This window comes from Cynocephalus volans, chromosome 7 (assembly GCF_027409185.1).
Source record: "Cynocephalus volans isolate mCynVol1 chromosome 7, mCynVol1.pri, whole genome shotgun sequence".
Classification (NCBI taxonomy): domain Eukaryota; kingdom Metazoa; phylum Chordata; class Mammalia; order Dermoptera; family Cynocephalidae; genus Cynocephalus; species Cynocephalus volans.
This window is the reverse complement of record NC_084466.1, coordinates 141,036,610-141,050,793: the sequence shown is the minus strand read 5'-3', so window position 1 is coordinate 141,050,793 and position 14,184 is coordinate 141,036,610. Positions and strand designations below refer to the sequence as shown.

At 46.6% G+C, this 14,184-nt stretch overlaps 1 protein-coding gene and 1 long non-coding RNA gene across 3 annotated transcripts in view; one reads left to right on the top strand and one right to left on the bottom strand.

Moving 5' to 3' along the window:
• RBM20 (RNA binding motif protein 20) overlaps nt 1–14,184 on the bottom strand; it is a 167,618-nt gene that overhangs the window by 90,109 nt on the left and 63,325 nt on the right. The gene's annotated exons all lie outside the window — the stretch shown is intronic.
• On the top strand, nt 2,725–4,814 carry LOC134382509 (uncharacterized). Its single transcript, XR_010024079.1, has 2 exons — nt 2,725–3,059; nt 3,217–4,814. It is a non-coding gene; the product is annotated as an uncharacterized LOC134382509 (long non-coding RNA).

The window sequence follows — 14,184 nt, the reverse complement described above, 5'->3', positions numbered from 1 at the left end:
TGAGGGTCTGGAACTCCACCTTCAAGGTCCCAGGTAGGCACATCAGGAGCCACTGGCATTCTGCAAACCTACTGTGTGCCAGGCACTGTGCTTGGTGGTGACTGACACACACTATTTCATTTAATCCTCCTTACACTTCCACTTTCATTTCCTCTTTATGTAGGGGTATCTGTGACTCAGAGAAGTGAAGTAATTTGCCCAACGTCACACAGCTAGCAAGTGGAAGAACTAGGGTTTGAACTCGGGAAATGTGCAGCTCCCCACACTGGGCTCCCACTCTGCTCCCCCCGTCTCTCCCTCTCCAGAGGGGCCTTGGCCAACTTTCTCCTCCCAGACGCCACCCTCACTGATGAAACAGACCAACTGGTACCAACCCAGGGGGCCCAGTTCTGCCCAGCCCATTAGGGTTTGGCTTATTCAAAAGCATCCAACCTCAGAAAAAAATGTTAGTTTTCTCTCTACCACACCAGCCTCGTGACCTATAATACACAGTCCCATCAGAAACAAAAGCATCCTAATCTTCCAAGGTCAACAGATTTTTGCTTGAATTCTAAACATCCTTCTTTCCAGCACTCTGGGGCAAGCCACCCTGGAGCCTCTGACTAGACTTCCTTCCTTGGCCCTGGCCTTGCTGATGAACCTGTCTCAGCTCAGCAGTTGGCCTGAGAATGCCAAGCTGCCTTAGCTTCCAAGTTCCCAGACACGTCTGCATTGCTGAGGATCAGAGGAGGCTGGAGCAGGTCTGTGTGCTTGGGCAGGGAGGGAGAGAGAGACAGCACAGCTGGGGCTGGGAAAACCCAGCAAGAGCAGGAGGGCCCAGATGGGCAGGGCCTGGCCAGGGCTTTTGCACTGCTGGAGGGGTGTATCAAAGGGCTGGCTGGTTAGCTCAGTTGGTGAGAGTGCAGTGTTATAACACCAAGATCAAGGGTTCAGATCCCCGGACTGACCAGCCTCTGGGGAAAAAAAAAAAATCACACAGGTCACACGAAGGAGGCTCCTTCCTCAATGGCCATGACAGCCACGCAGTGTTCAGGACAGGGGGTTGACCTACTTGATCTCAGTTCATTTTCACAATGATCCCATTTTACAGATCAAAATTGCCCAAAGCCATACCCCCAGGATGTCGCCCCTGCTGGGATTCAAACTGATGCTGATGCTCTTTCGGGCCCCACTCTGCCTCCCCCACCACATCAGTCCTCAAATTGAGTCCTATCTGGAAGAAAACTGGCTTCTAACCTTCAAATTCCAGACTTACTTTCTTCCTATGTCTACACATAAGCACTTTTCCCTAACGTAAAATTCTCTGAGGGGTCAAGAGCTCAGGCAGCTCCACCGAACAATCCTATTTTGAGGGAAAATGGTGATCGAATATAAGCATCATGAAGACAGGAAATTTTGTCTACTTTGTTCACTGCTGAATCCCCAGGGTCTAGGATAATGCTGGACACATGCTGACACAGAGTGGGCCCCAATAAATATGTGTTGAATTAGCACTCTCCCAGTCTGCAGATTCTTGCAAAGTTTTCGTGGTTTCCTGCTCAAACCCCTTCCTAAAAACAAGGCAAGATTTTGAGAGCCCTCATCTGTACGAAAGCAGCCACTTAAATACAGCATGACTCAGCTCCAGTCCTCAGGAGACCAGGCTCCACTCAATAAACAGAAAGACATCCATCTAATTTCTCTTGTCTAGCCAGAAAATGCCACCTGCTACAGTCATCTCCTGGTAAGGACATTGACAATTCCCCATACTCTTTCAATAATAGATCAACTCCCTGAAGGATTTTGAGCAGTTGTGGCTCAAATGCTTCCTACTAAGTCACGTAGCAGAATGGACCCTTCCTGCTCTGCTGAGACTATGAATCCTGAAGGAATGCAGGATCTGGAGAGAAGTTAGACCAGACCTCCAACACACCACAGCGCTGTGGTCTGCACTCCCATCAGGGCACAAAGGCTGCAATCCCCGCCCCAATCTCAGCCTCACTACTTTCCCTGCCCTTGACCCTGGCTCTGAGCTCTGGCCACCCTGGCCTTCCTTCAGCTCACCATCCTTTGGCCTGACATCTCTAAAGAGCACATCATCACCCAAGGAATGATCAGTTTCTCCAAAGACACAAATGAGACCCTCTTGTCACACTCTATGACATTCTAAAAACCAAATCAGAAGATATTTTTTTAATTAGCATGAAAATACTTCCATTACCTTGCTTTAGAGGCAATAATCTTTAAAGTGAGAGTGAAAGTAGCAGAACGGGCAGTTCTTGGGCTTTCTGTAAAGTCACGGGCATCAGAATGTCAAAGGCAGCGAGAAAGTGCCGAGTCATGCAAGTGTGGGAAATGTGTGGCCAGAGCAGAGCCAATATTTCTCAAGCTAAACAGAAACCACAGACAAGATCCCCAGGGATCATGAAACGGGCTGCACCCCTGATTTGCCATGACCTTAATTGAGGTGCACAACAAGGAGCTAGCCCTGTGTGGTTAATTCTATTCATAGTAACAACAAATAAGGGTGTTTGCCTCCTCTGTATCCAGAGATCATTTATCAGAGGCAGCGTCCTCTGAAAGACACCAGCCTGGGAAGGAATCTGGAAGCCACATAGACAATCCTCCCAGCCACACACCTGCCTCTGCACTTTGTGGTTTCTCCTCATAATCCTGCTCGACCCTACACATTCCCAGCAAGGGGTGAGGGGTGGCCGGGGGGGTCACTGATTTTGCCTTAGAAGAAATGTCAGGGGTGGGGACAGGGCTGGACAGAACTGAGATACCATGAACCAGCTTCGGAGCTAGAAGGGCGGAAAGAGGTCCCAAGAATGACTTCAAGAAAGTAGTAAAGAACTCCATTTTCCAAAGGGGCGTTGTTTGTCATGGATGCTTCATCGTTTCGGGGCCTTACGAGCTTCCCTCTTGCTGTATTTTTAAGCGGTGATGGTGCTAAGACAGAGACAAGAAGGGAAGGAAGCAAAGAATCTTGACAGAAGTAGGATGTCCATCAGGGATCCTGGGACCTGTAACAATTGATTCCCTATGGAAAATAACGGCAAGGAGATTTTCTGAGCTTGGTAAGTAGTCCTGATAATACTCTAACAGATTGGTCATTACTAACTCCAGGCCAGATCCTGCTGCCTGGGAGGTTTCCTAGGGTTTCCTGGGGTCTGTTATGGGGAGCTGGGCAAGGTGCTGATGGTTCCAGGAGTCATCACAGTCCATGATTTCCAGGGAGTTCCTCAAGACTTGCAGACTCAGAAGACTGAATTCTCACCCCTGACACAGTCTCAGTCTTCTCAAGGCAAGAAAAAGAGAGAGCCTTCCTATAGAATTTCTGCTTGGAATCCAACAAAGGGGTGTCAGTGGTCAGTAAGACAGACTTCATGTGTCAGTGACTCCCCAGAAGGCCCCTGGACCCCAGGATGGGAAAACTGGAGTTTGGGAAAGAAAAGAAATTTAGGGAATGATTTCAGAACCTACCAAAGAATGGACCCCAACTGCTGGGGTCAGAGCAGTGACTCCAATGTGCCCCCTGAAAAACCTGGTTTTGCCTTTGTCAGAAGTCAGGATTGGTGGGCAAGTGAAATTACTTACATCTGATGGAGAAATGAAAAGCTTCCCTCAAATTCTTAAGAGAAATTAGAGAGAGGGGACTAGAGGAAGAGACTCCTTTCTTCCTAAGAAATCATTCTCACAGAGGAGCAAAGAGGAATCTGGAAAGAACTATGACTAACAGTGGGTCAGGGAAAGAAAGTCAACACTAACCTCTCAAACAAAAAGGGCAGGAAAGAGGGGAGGGAAGAACATGGTGAAGTGGAGACAACAGCCATTAAAAAGATAAGTAAGTCCGGTTGCAATGTGGAAATAGTGAGGGCTGCTGTGTGAAAGGAACACCTGGAAAAAAGGCAAAAAAGGGGGACGGGGGGCAGAGAATGTCAGAATCAGGAAGAAAGCATGATTATTAATTCAGATCAAAATTGACAGTTATTTAAGATATTAGTCCTTTTAGGAAAAAAATGTTGAAAAGACTGAGGAGATAAGAAATGGCCATAGATGTGAAGGAAGAACATGTGGGAGAAGACGGATCTTCACGTGACACTGAGGCACCCAAAGCCATGTGCACAGGCTGAGAATTCTGAAAGACCAGATTTATACCTCGAATCTCACTACATAGTAAGCTGGGCAAAAAAAAAAAAAAAGGCATTTTGCAAATTAAGCTGAAGAGAACACTCTCAGTGTAAAACTAAGGAAAATGCCTCCAGAAGTCCAAACTTGAAAGGAAGGAAATCTCTGCCAATGTTCAAACTCTGAAGAAAGCAAAAAATTCCTACAGAAGCCCAAGCTCTGAGGTGGACGAAAAAAGTGGCTTTTGCCTTTGGAAGCTGTTCTCACGTAAGAATTTCTGTTTTCATTAGCATACTCTCAAAAAATCCTAAGGTAAACTAGCCTAGAAAACAAAACAAGGGGGAATAAAAGATACTTTCTACAAATGAATAATATAAAAGGCTGCAGAACATTATTTTAAGGATCAAGATGCAGGTGGAAGCACATGTGGAAAATGAAAGAATGGCAACTAAAGCAGATTTATGAATTCAGCTAAAAAGGGTGGCTTCTTGGGTTTTTCTGAAAGATATGGGATATGGCAGAGGGAATCTCTCATTGAGGGGACCATATGGCTAGAACATCACTGTTCTCATGGAAATTCCAAACACAATTTCAGCTTCTTACCTCACCCAGTCCATCCTTTTATTGTTTGCCAAGAAACCAAATGTTACCCATCTTCCTTCTTTCATTCTCTCAAGAAAAGGAATAAAGCAGAGATATTAGCAGCTTCTTTGCTGGCGGGCTTGTTTTTTGTTTGAATTTGAGGGCAGGCATGGGGAAGGCGAGAGGAAAAGAGGTTGTTTATCATGACCTGGCCTCAGGCCGAGTACCTAGGGCAAAGATCACCCTTCACACCAAGAAAGGATCAAACGAGACAGTTTCACATTTCAAACGTTCCTTAGTCATTGAATGAAATACTGGAAACACTTATCAGAAACAGTTTAACACAGAGCCTGTAAGTCCCACAGCTGACGAAGAGATCTAGCACACTGGATCCACATCGGTGCCATAGGAGGGGGCGACTGGTCCTACGGGTACTCTCCAAGCAGGAGGGGATGGGGCATTTCACGTGGGGGTGAGAGGAGGTGGGATGGAGCTAGAAAGGATGCCCCCCTCCCGCTTCCTCCTGCTTCCCTGCCTGCCAGCCTCTCGTGTGACTTTGCCCTTGTGCTGTTGTTTTAACTGGGAAGAGGAGAGAGGGAAGGGAAGAAGCTCATTGTCCTCACTACTCGGAGATCTGAGAAAGACTGGAGAGGGGACACTCCCTCCCCTGCAATGAGCTTTGGAAAGGAGGATATGCTGTCACGGTCTGAGGGCTGACCCTGGGCTGTGCACTCTGCCCATGTGACAGGCGAAGTTCCTAGCATCTAACAGCTTGTTGAAGGCCAGGGATGTCAATAGCACATTCAGAAGGAGAACCCCACCCCGTCTGATTCCAGAGGCCACACAAAGCTGCCTCCCTCTCCTAGGCTGGAAAAGGATTCCTCAGCCCCCGAGCAAGCCGTGTTCACTTCTGCCTGCAGGACCTGTGGAAGAGGTGGGGGCGTCCTGAAGTTAGACACCCAGGGAAGGGGGTACTCCAAGCCAGGATTAATGAGGTTAAAATTGGAAGCCTTCAATTTGCGTGTGTGTAAATCTTTGCCATAGAGGCGTTGCCTCTACCCTGCCGTGTTAAAGTGCCATCAGGAAAACACATGTCCCAGAAAATGGCATTAATGTTCCCCAGAGAGAAGAAGTCAGGAGAGCATCTCTGGAGCATTCCACCGTCCTATTAGGATGCAGATGGGGGCAGTCCCCTTGGGACTGGTACATGGCAGCCAGGGCATAGGGCCAGTGTTCTCCAAAGCAAGGGAGGACATCCGGGAACCGAGACCTGGAGCCTCTAGGAGATCCCACCTGGCCTCTACGTCTGCATCGCATGTGGCAGCAGCTGCTGGATCTGGGAGATGTGATCTCAGCTTCTGCCCTCACAGGGCTCTTAGCCAAGGAGATGTAAATCTTATTCAAATTGTCAAATAAACGTGAAACCATGAGTTGATAAATGCTTCAAAGGAAAGGATAAATAAGGGGTGTGAACCTCCACTGGGGTCAGGAAGGACTTGGGATTTGAAGGAAGTGTTGGGGTTTACTAGTGAGGAGGAGAGGCAGGAAGGGTACCAGTAACTGAAATTAAAGACACCCCTCAGCGAGAAGGCGCTTTGGGGACATTGTTTTATAGGCTATTTAGATAATTATCTGGCTATTATCTAAAAAGGATTAACAGTTGTGCTACAAATTGCCTTTTATGTCTTCAAGAAACTGCTCGTTTTGAATTTCTCACGCACCTAGCAAAATGCTTGAAGAAGTTACTGCTGTCGTCGCAGCAGTAGTAACTATAGTGGACAAGTGTCGCTCTTAGTACCAATACTCCACGTCAGCTAACAGTATCGGGAGATACTGGTTTTATCTCACGCGACTCTCATACAATCCTATCGGGCAGGAGAGCAGTAAAGGAATCTGCCCAAGATCACATGGCCTGGGTGTGGCAGAGACTGGATCTGAACCCAGGCCATCTGGTTCAAGGCTGTGGGCATAAACAGGGCAGCATCTCTCAGCAGGAGGAGGTGGAAAGGTACCCAGGGGCAGCTGCCTTCATCCCTCCTGAATGGCAACTCAGCAAGCCTCCTACAATGTCACCTGCCTCACCTGTAAACTGGGATAATGATACTTGTTTCCCCATCTCATTGGGTTGTCGTGAGGTCAGACAAGCACCTGTGAGCCTGACAGGTCTAAAGCACCACATGAACAAGAGGCATCATTGTCTGACAAAAACACACCCTGATATTAACGTCAAATAGCAAGGTGAGTGACACCCTCCCAAGACCACAGACATAATTAGAGAGAACAGAGAAACAAAGAAAATCAAAGCTGCCTCCACCCACCTACCTTCACCCTGGAACATAAATATGAGTGCTCACAGCAATTCACTGAAGTCTACCCTGCACCAGGCACTGTCTGAAGGACCATCCCTGTCTAGCAAAGAATTATTCTTACCTAAAGAGAGATCTGGCCTTTGTCCTCCCCTCGTCTGAGAAGCAATACCCCCAAGTCCTTGGATTGTCCTGCCTGATAAGAGTGGGGGCCTTGGACCAGCAGATAGTCTAATTATGTGATTTATGTAATTTATGTAACCATGTCTACGTTACTGAGCTCCAATAAAACTCTGGACACCAAGGCTCAGGTGAGCTTCCCTGTTTGGCGATACTCCACGTGTACTGTCACACACCATTGCCAGGAGAAGTTAGCCCTTTGCGCAATCCCACTGGAACAGGACAACTGGAAGGTCCAGGTGTGGAACTCTCCTGGGCTCTGCCCTGTGTACCTCTTCCTTTATTTTAACCTGTATCCTTTCACTGTAAGAAATCATAACTATGATTACAACAGCCTCCAATAAGTTCTATAAGTCTCTCTAACAAATTATTGCACCTGAGTGTGGTCTTAGGGACCCCTTAACTTTGTAGTCCCTCTGCAATGTCATTTAATCTTCACATAAACCCAAGGAAGTAGGTGTGATTTTCACCTCACAGATGAAGAGACCAAGTAGTTTTGAGAGGATGTCACTTGTTCATGATCCCATATCCAGCCAGTGGAGGAGCCAAGGTTAATCACTAAGCTGTGGCATCAGTGCAACTCACCTGGGCATGCAGTGGTCCTGCCTCGATCCACTAGACCACAAGGCAGACTAGCCTGAGACCTGCAGACAAGTGAAGAGAGGGCCTCACTCGATGCTGATGCTTTGAACAGCAGCCCATGCCATGGGAGGATTAGGGGAGATCTTAGAAAATGCTTCGGTATGGGAAAAAATATGACGCTGTATAGATGCTGGGAGGTATCATGACCTTACCATCTCCAACTCTGAGGCAGGCCACCTAGGACAGAGACAGCCACAGCAGCCCTGAAACCCAAGCCAGAACCCTTTCATGGTCAGAGCCAAACCAGACATCAGGAGCAGGAGGCTGGACAGCAGTGATGTAATTCGTCCCGGGACAGGACATTCCACCGAGAGGCTGGTCGAGGGGCTGTGTCAGGGAAACAGGGAGTGGGGTGGGGGAGCCCAGAGAGAGAGTTCAAGCAGGAGCGGGCAGACAGGGCGGCCAACAGCACATCCGCCCCCAAGACGGTGATGCCGTCCCTCTGCCCAGCACCAATGCCTGCCAGGATGGGGAGCAGCGGACAGGAAGGAGTCTGCACACGCAGCAGATTCCACCCCCAACTCAGACACCAAGCTGTGGCTGTCAATCCTGCCTCCTGTCTCAGGGAACCCAGTGTGGCCAATGCCCTCAGCCTCCTACACACGTCACCCCAGCTTTGTGCATTAAATTAGGTTTACAAAAGCAGCAGATTTAACACTGCTCCCCAAACAGCTCTGTGGGCTCTGCAGCCCCCAAAATACACAGGCAAGTGAGATGTCATACCTACAAGCCAGATTTATGAGCTTTGTCCATGTATATACAGATATATTAAAGTCTGCTTCTCTGCAGTTGTTTTCCATTTGATTTTAAACATATACACATGAACAGAAGAAAGAGCTGGCCAATCAGATTGCCTTGCTTTTGCTTTATCCTTAGAGTTCATGAATCTAGATAACAACTAGTTAAAAGGAACATTTAGCAAATGATTTTTTTTTAAGGAGAAAGGTTTTTATTTAGAAATAACTAAGGGAAAATAGTATTCTTAATAATAGTAATGTAAATTAATAGTAATGTGCATTAATCTGGGACGAATAAGCTCTGAAACAGGTGTTATTAACCTACAGGTCCCTGCAGGGTTTCATAATATCCATAAGAACCGTGAAATTGAAATTGTTTGCAAAATCATGTGGGTGTGTGCTCCAGAGTAATTTTCTGAGGTGAAAGTCCCAAGCTTTCATCGGCTTGTGAAAGGGATCCCTGACCCCCAAAATGTTAGAGCTGCTAGCACATTCAGGTCTGGCACATTCTCAGTCTTGTTCACTCACAGACATTCCTTGTGAATTAAACAAGGTAAGAATGATTATCCTGCTGGGAAGATGGGAAAGGGCAGCGACTGCCCAAGTTCACAGAGTGTGTGTCACCTTACAGTGGTGGTCCACATACATTTCTCCACCCAAAGACTTTAAACTTCTTGAGGACAAAGACTGAGCCTCATCCCTGAACACCCAGCACATGCTAGGAGTGCAATCAGGGTCTGAGAGGTTAAGTTCTTGGCGAGGGGTCGGGGGGTGTGGGGATGGGGGCAGTGAACCAGAACCAAGGCTGCCAGGTGCTGCCTTAGTAAATCGGTGCACTTAGAGTAGGTGTTTGATAAATGCTTTTGGGTGATAATTGTGATCCTGCCTTCCTTTCCTGCTGTTCTCACTCCTCAGATGATTCACACACAGCAAAAATATCTACTTTGGCTACAGAGAAAGAATGCACCCTCTCTAAGTCTTGAAGTGCCAGACCACTGCAGGGCAACAATACGACGCAGCACACCCAAGGCTGCAGGGATATTACTGTGCATTTCATGGTGGCTGTGTGGGAGGAGAAGCCAAAGATTCAATGGAAGAACACTGGGCAGTCTGAATAACCAGCCCCTTTTCCCCATTCACAACTCTAAAGTGATTCAGTGATCCTTCCTTTGCCTCCAGAAACAGAACTGAGAAAATCCTGATTAAGCACTCTTGCAAAGCAGCAGGTAAAAGATGAGGCCTCGGGAAATACCGTTAGGCTCCCTCCTTCAACAAAGTGACAATTTCACTGCAAAGCCACTTCAGTCCTACGGCTCCCAGCTTTGAGCAATTGCAACTTGAGCAGCCTGCGACCTGTTGCAGCAGATGTTTTATATGTAGGCTGGTGTGGCACATTCCGAAACATCACTAGCTTGAAGTCCCAGCATCAGCTTTTTATCTCTGCCATAGCAAAAACCCAACTCTGCACAAACCCTGGCAGATGGGATTCGATGGTCTCTTTTTATGGCATTGATGGCAAAGTAGGGGCGGGGAGGAACACAGGCTCTGAAGTCAATAGACCTGATTTGGACACTGGCTTGCTCTCTTACTGTATAACTTTGGTCTAGTAATGTAACCTTTTGGAGCCTCCGTTTCTGCAGAGATTTTTAAAAGAGTAGAGTCCATATAAAGTGCCTGGCACATACTAGAAATTAATGGTGCTATTATTATTTAGACACGGGAGAGGAGAAAAGCCTGCAATCAAAGTAAAACTCAGTCCCAACTCTTGAAAAATTTCATGTGAGTTGAGAATCACATAATTCTGCTTTCCCTGTTCACTGCCACAGAGGAAGGGCCATGATCATCTGTACAATAGGGTAACAAACTCAACAATAACCCAGTTAAAAAATAGGCACAGGGTCTGAATAGACACTCCTCTAAAGAAGATATGCGAATGGCCAACAAGCGCATGAAAAGATGTTCATCATTAGTCATTAAGGAAATGCAAATCAAAACCATGATGAGATTCCCCTTCACACCCACTAGAATGGCTACAATTAAAAAGACAGACAATAATAAGCATTGCAAGAATGTGGAGAAATTGCAATCCTCGTTCATTGCTGGCAGCACTGTAAAACGATGAGCCACTTTGGACAATAGTTTGGCTGCTCCTCAAAATGTTAAATGCAGAGATACCATATGACCCAGGAATTCCACTCCCAGGTATATACCCAAGAGAACTGAAGACATACATCCACACAAAAACTTACACATGAGTGTTCATAGCAGCATTATTCATAATAGCCAAAAAGTGGAAATTATCTAAATGTGCTTCAACTGATAAACGGATAAACAAAATGTGGTCTATCGTACAATGAAATATTATTCAGCCATAAAAAAATAAAAATGGATAAACAAAATGTGGTCTATCATACAATGAAATATTATTCAGCCATAAAAAAAAGTACTGATACAGCTACAACATGGAAGAACCCTAAAAACATTATTCTGGGCCGAACCCGTGGCGCACTCAGTAGCATGCAGCGCTGGGAGCGCGGCGATGCTCCCGCCGCGGGTTCGGATCCTATATGGGACTGGCCGGTGCACTCACTGGCTGAGTGCCGGTCACGAAAAAGACACACACACACACACACAAATAAATAAATAAATAAATAAAGAGTATGCATGCTTTAAAAAAACAAAACAAAACAAAACATTATTCTAAGTGACAGAAACCAGCCACAAAAGGCCACCTATTGTATTCTTCCATTCATATGGCATGTCCAGATCAGGCAAATCCATAGAGACAGAAAGTAGAGCAGTGGTTGCTAGGGATGGGCACGGGGAGGTGGTGGGGAGCGATTGCTAGCAGGTATGCAGTTTCTTTTTGGGGTATGAAAATGTTCTGGAATTGGACAGTGGTGATGGATGTGCAACTCTGTGAACATATAAAAACCTCTGACTTGTATACTTCTAAAGGGTGAATTTTACGTATGTGATGTATCTCAACAAAACTGTTATTAGCCAAATGGTACTCACCTCCTACCTTATAGGGTTGCTGGCAGGATTAGGTGAGCCAATTGATGTGTAGCTCCCCGTGCATGCCCTGGCCCTAGAGCTCTTTTGTCCATAGTACCAGAGGTGTAATTAGTATTATCACCCTGTGCCCCAGGATTACCTGGGACACATCTGGAAAAATACAAACAAGCTAATAACAGTGATTAATTATGGGTCAGGATCTGAGACTTAGGAGTGATGGGAAAAAGAGACTTTAGCTTTATATGTAATATTTTGACATTTTAAAGGAGGATGTATTCATATTTTACTTGTGTAATTAAAATTTAATTTCATCTTAGGGCTGTGACACCGCTCTGTATGATGCTATAATGTTGGAGACATGTCATTATACATTTGTCCAAACCCATACAATGTACACCACTAAGAGTGAGCCCTAATGTAAAGTACGGGCTCGAGGTTATAATGATGTGTTGGCGTAGGTTCATCAATTGTAAAAAATGCCCCACCCTGGTAGGGAAATGCTGATAATGCGAGAAGCTATCTGCAGGTGCAAGGGGGTATATGGGAAATCTCTGTACCTTCCTATCAATTTCGCTATGAACCTAAACTGCTTTAAAAAATAAAGTCTATTAAAAAATCAACTTAAAAAATGCCTGCTATTATGCTTGAAATACATCTTTCTATTAATCATTTCTAATCATCTTACCTGACAATTGTAATTAAACACTGACAGCAAGTAAGAGACAAGTCTCTGTAGAGGTAACACTGTCATCAGAAGAAACAGTCATTTCTAATACAACTAACTTAATTGCTCCAAACTACAGCCTCCTCCCCTCCCCCCCCAAATTAATCAAAGGCAGAGAAAAGGCAGTGCAGGTGCCTAGGGGGGGCAACCTCCCAGCCTCCACTGGGAGAGAAGATAAAGCTCTGCCCACCCATCCCCAGCACCCCAGTATGCTTCATTCCAAGCTCTGAGGGCACAGGGATGCTCTTCCCCAGAGATTGCTCTGCTCTCAAGTGCTCTGGGCGGTAGGTGAAGTTGGGAGGGAAGCTCTGTGATAAAAGGCCTTAATCTGCTTATTGCACCTATTTTTAGGCCTTCATTTTATAGCTTGGTGAAATGAGAAGGTGTAGGGAGATCGAAATACATGGCTCCACTAAATGTTTCATGAGAGGCAGGGAGACGCTTTCACAAGCAAAACCAGAGGTGGAAGCCACAGGTTGTTTTTGAAGACGACGCCAATTAGGGAAGAAGAGCTGGCTGATTTGCTCTTTGGTTGGGTGAAAAGGCAGGGCCTTTACTGTTGGGAGGCCCATGCCTGGACAGATCCAAACATGACACACACACACACACACACACACACACACACACACACACACACACACCTGTCTAACCATGGCAGAACTTACCAGGGCCCACGGGAAACAGCAGTAAAATGAGAGCAAATGTTCACAATGCCCACTCCACGGCTGACCCATGAGAAGGCAGCCAATGTTCTAACAGCAGGCTGTCCCAGGTCTGACATTTCTATATTCATCCAACAGACAGATGAGGGACATCTACATGTCAGGCATTGCTCTAGGGGCTGGAGAGTCATTCAGCAAGGAACAAAACAAAGTCTCTTCTCTGGAAATTACATTCCTGTACGAAACACAGAAAAATATACAAAAAATGTATAATGTGTCAGGCAATGATAAGTCCTAGGAGAAAAACTGAAGAAGGAAAAGGGACAGAGAGTGAAGGGGGACGAAGGCGGGACTGCTTGAGAAGGGGCCAGGGACGGCCTCTGGGTAAGGTGGCGATTGAGCAGCACTGCATGAAGTAAGGGCTGAGCCACAGGCATCTGGAAGGACAGGGCTCCAGACAGAACGGAGCAAAGGCCCTGGATACCCGAGGGACAGCAAGATCCCCAACGGGAAGCATGTCAAGGAAAGGCCAGGAAATAAAACAAGAGGACATGAAGATGGAAACCAGAGTATCTCCTGGGCCACAGCAAGGCCTCTGGATTCTATTCTGAGTAACATTGGGAAGGTCTGGGGCATTTTGAGCAGAGAAGGGGAATGAATGGTCTTGCATTTTTAAAATGTCACTCTGGCAGCTGTGAGGGAGCAGAACACAGGGGCAGGGAGGGACAGACGCTGCAGCAGTCTGAGTGAAAGGCCATGTGGCCTGGCCCAGGTGGTAGCAGAGGTGGTGGTGGGAAGTGGTCAGATTCTGAATGCATCTTCAGGTAGAGCTGAGAGGATCTGCTGATGGATGGGATGTGGGGAGAGAGGTAAGAGTCCAGGATGAACCCAACGTTTTTGGCCTGAGAATATGTTTGACTCCCAAGGCTGTGCTGCAAACTAAGATAGCAGATATGAGAAGAATGTCACGTTTCCAGGACAGCAACAGTGGTGTGGGGTCCTGGGCACTAGCCACAAGCTGGGGGCAGGGTGGACATAAGAGTCCCAAACATTGTGCCCAAATCCCTTGGCATCAAAGAAACAGACCCGAGAACTCCACTAGGAATGAAGCAGACTTGTGAATTCAGTGACTGGAAAGGTGTGGGGGTGGGGAGAGGGAGACAGGACCCCTTACCAAATTAGCTCACTGAAGTACATTTTATAGTCTTCATTTACAGATGAAG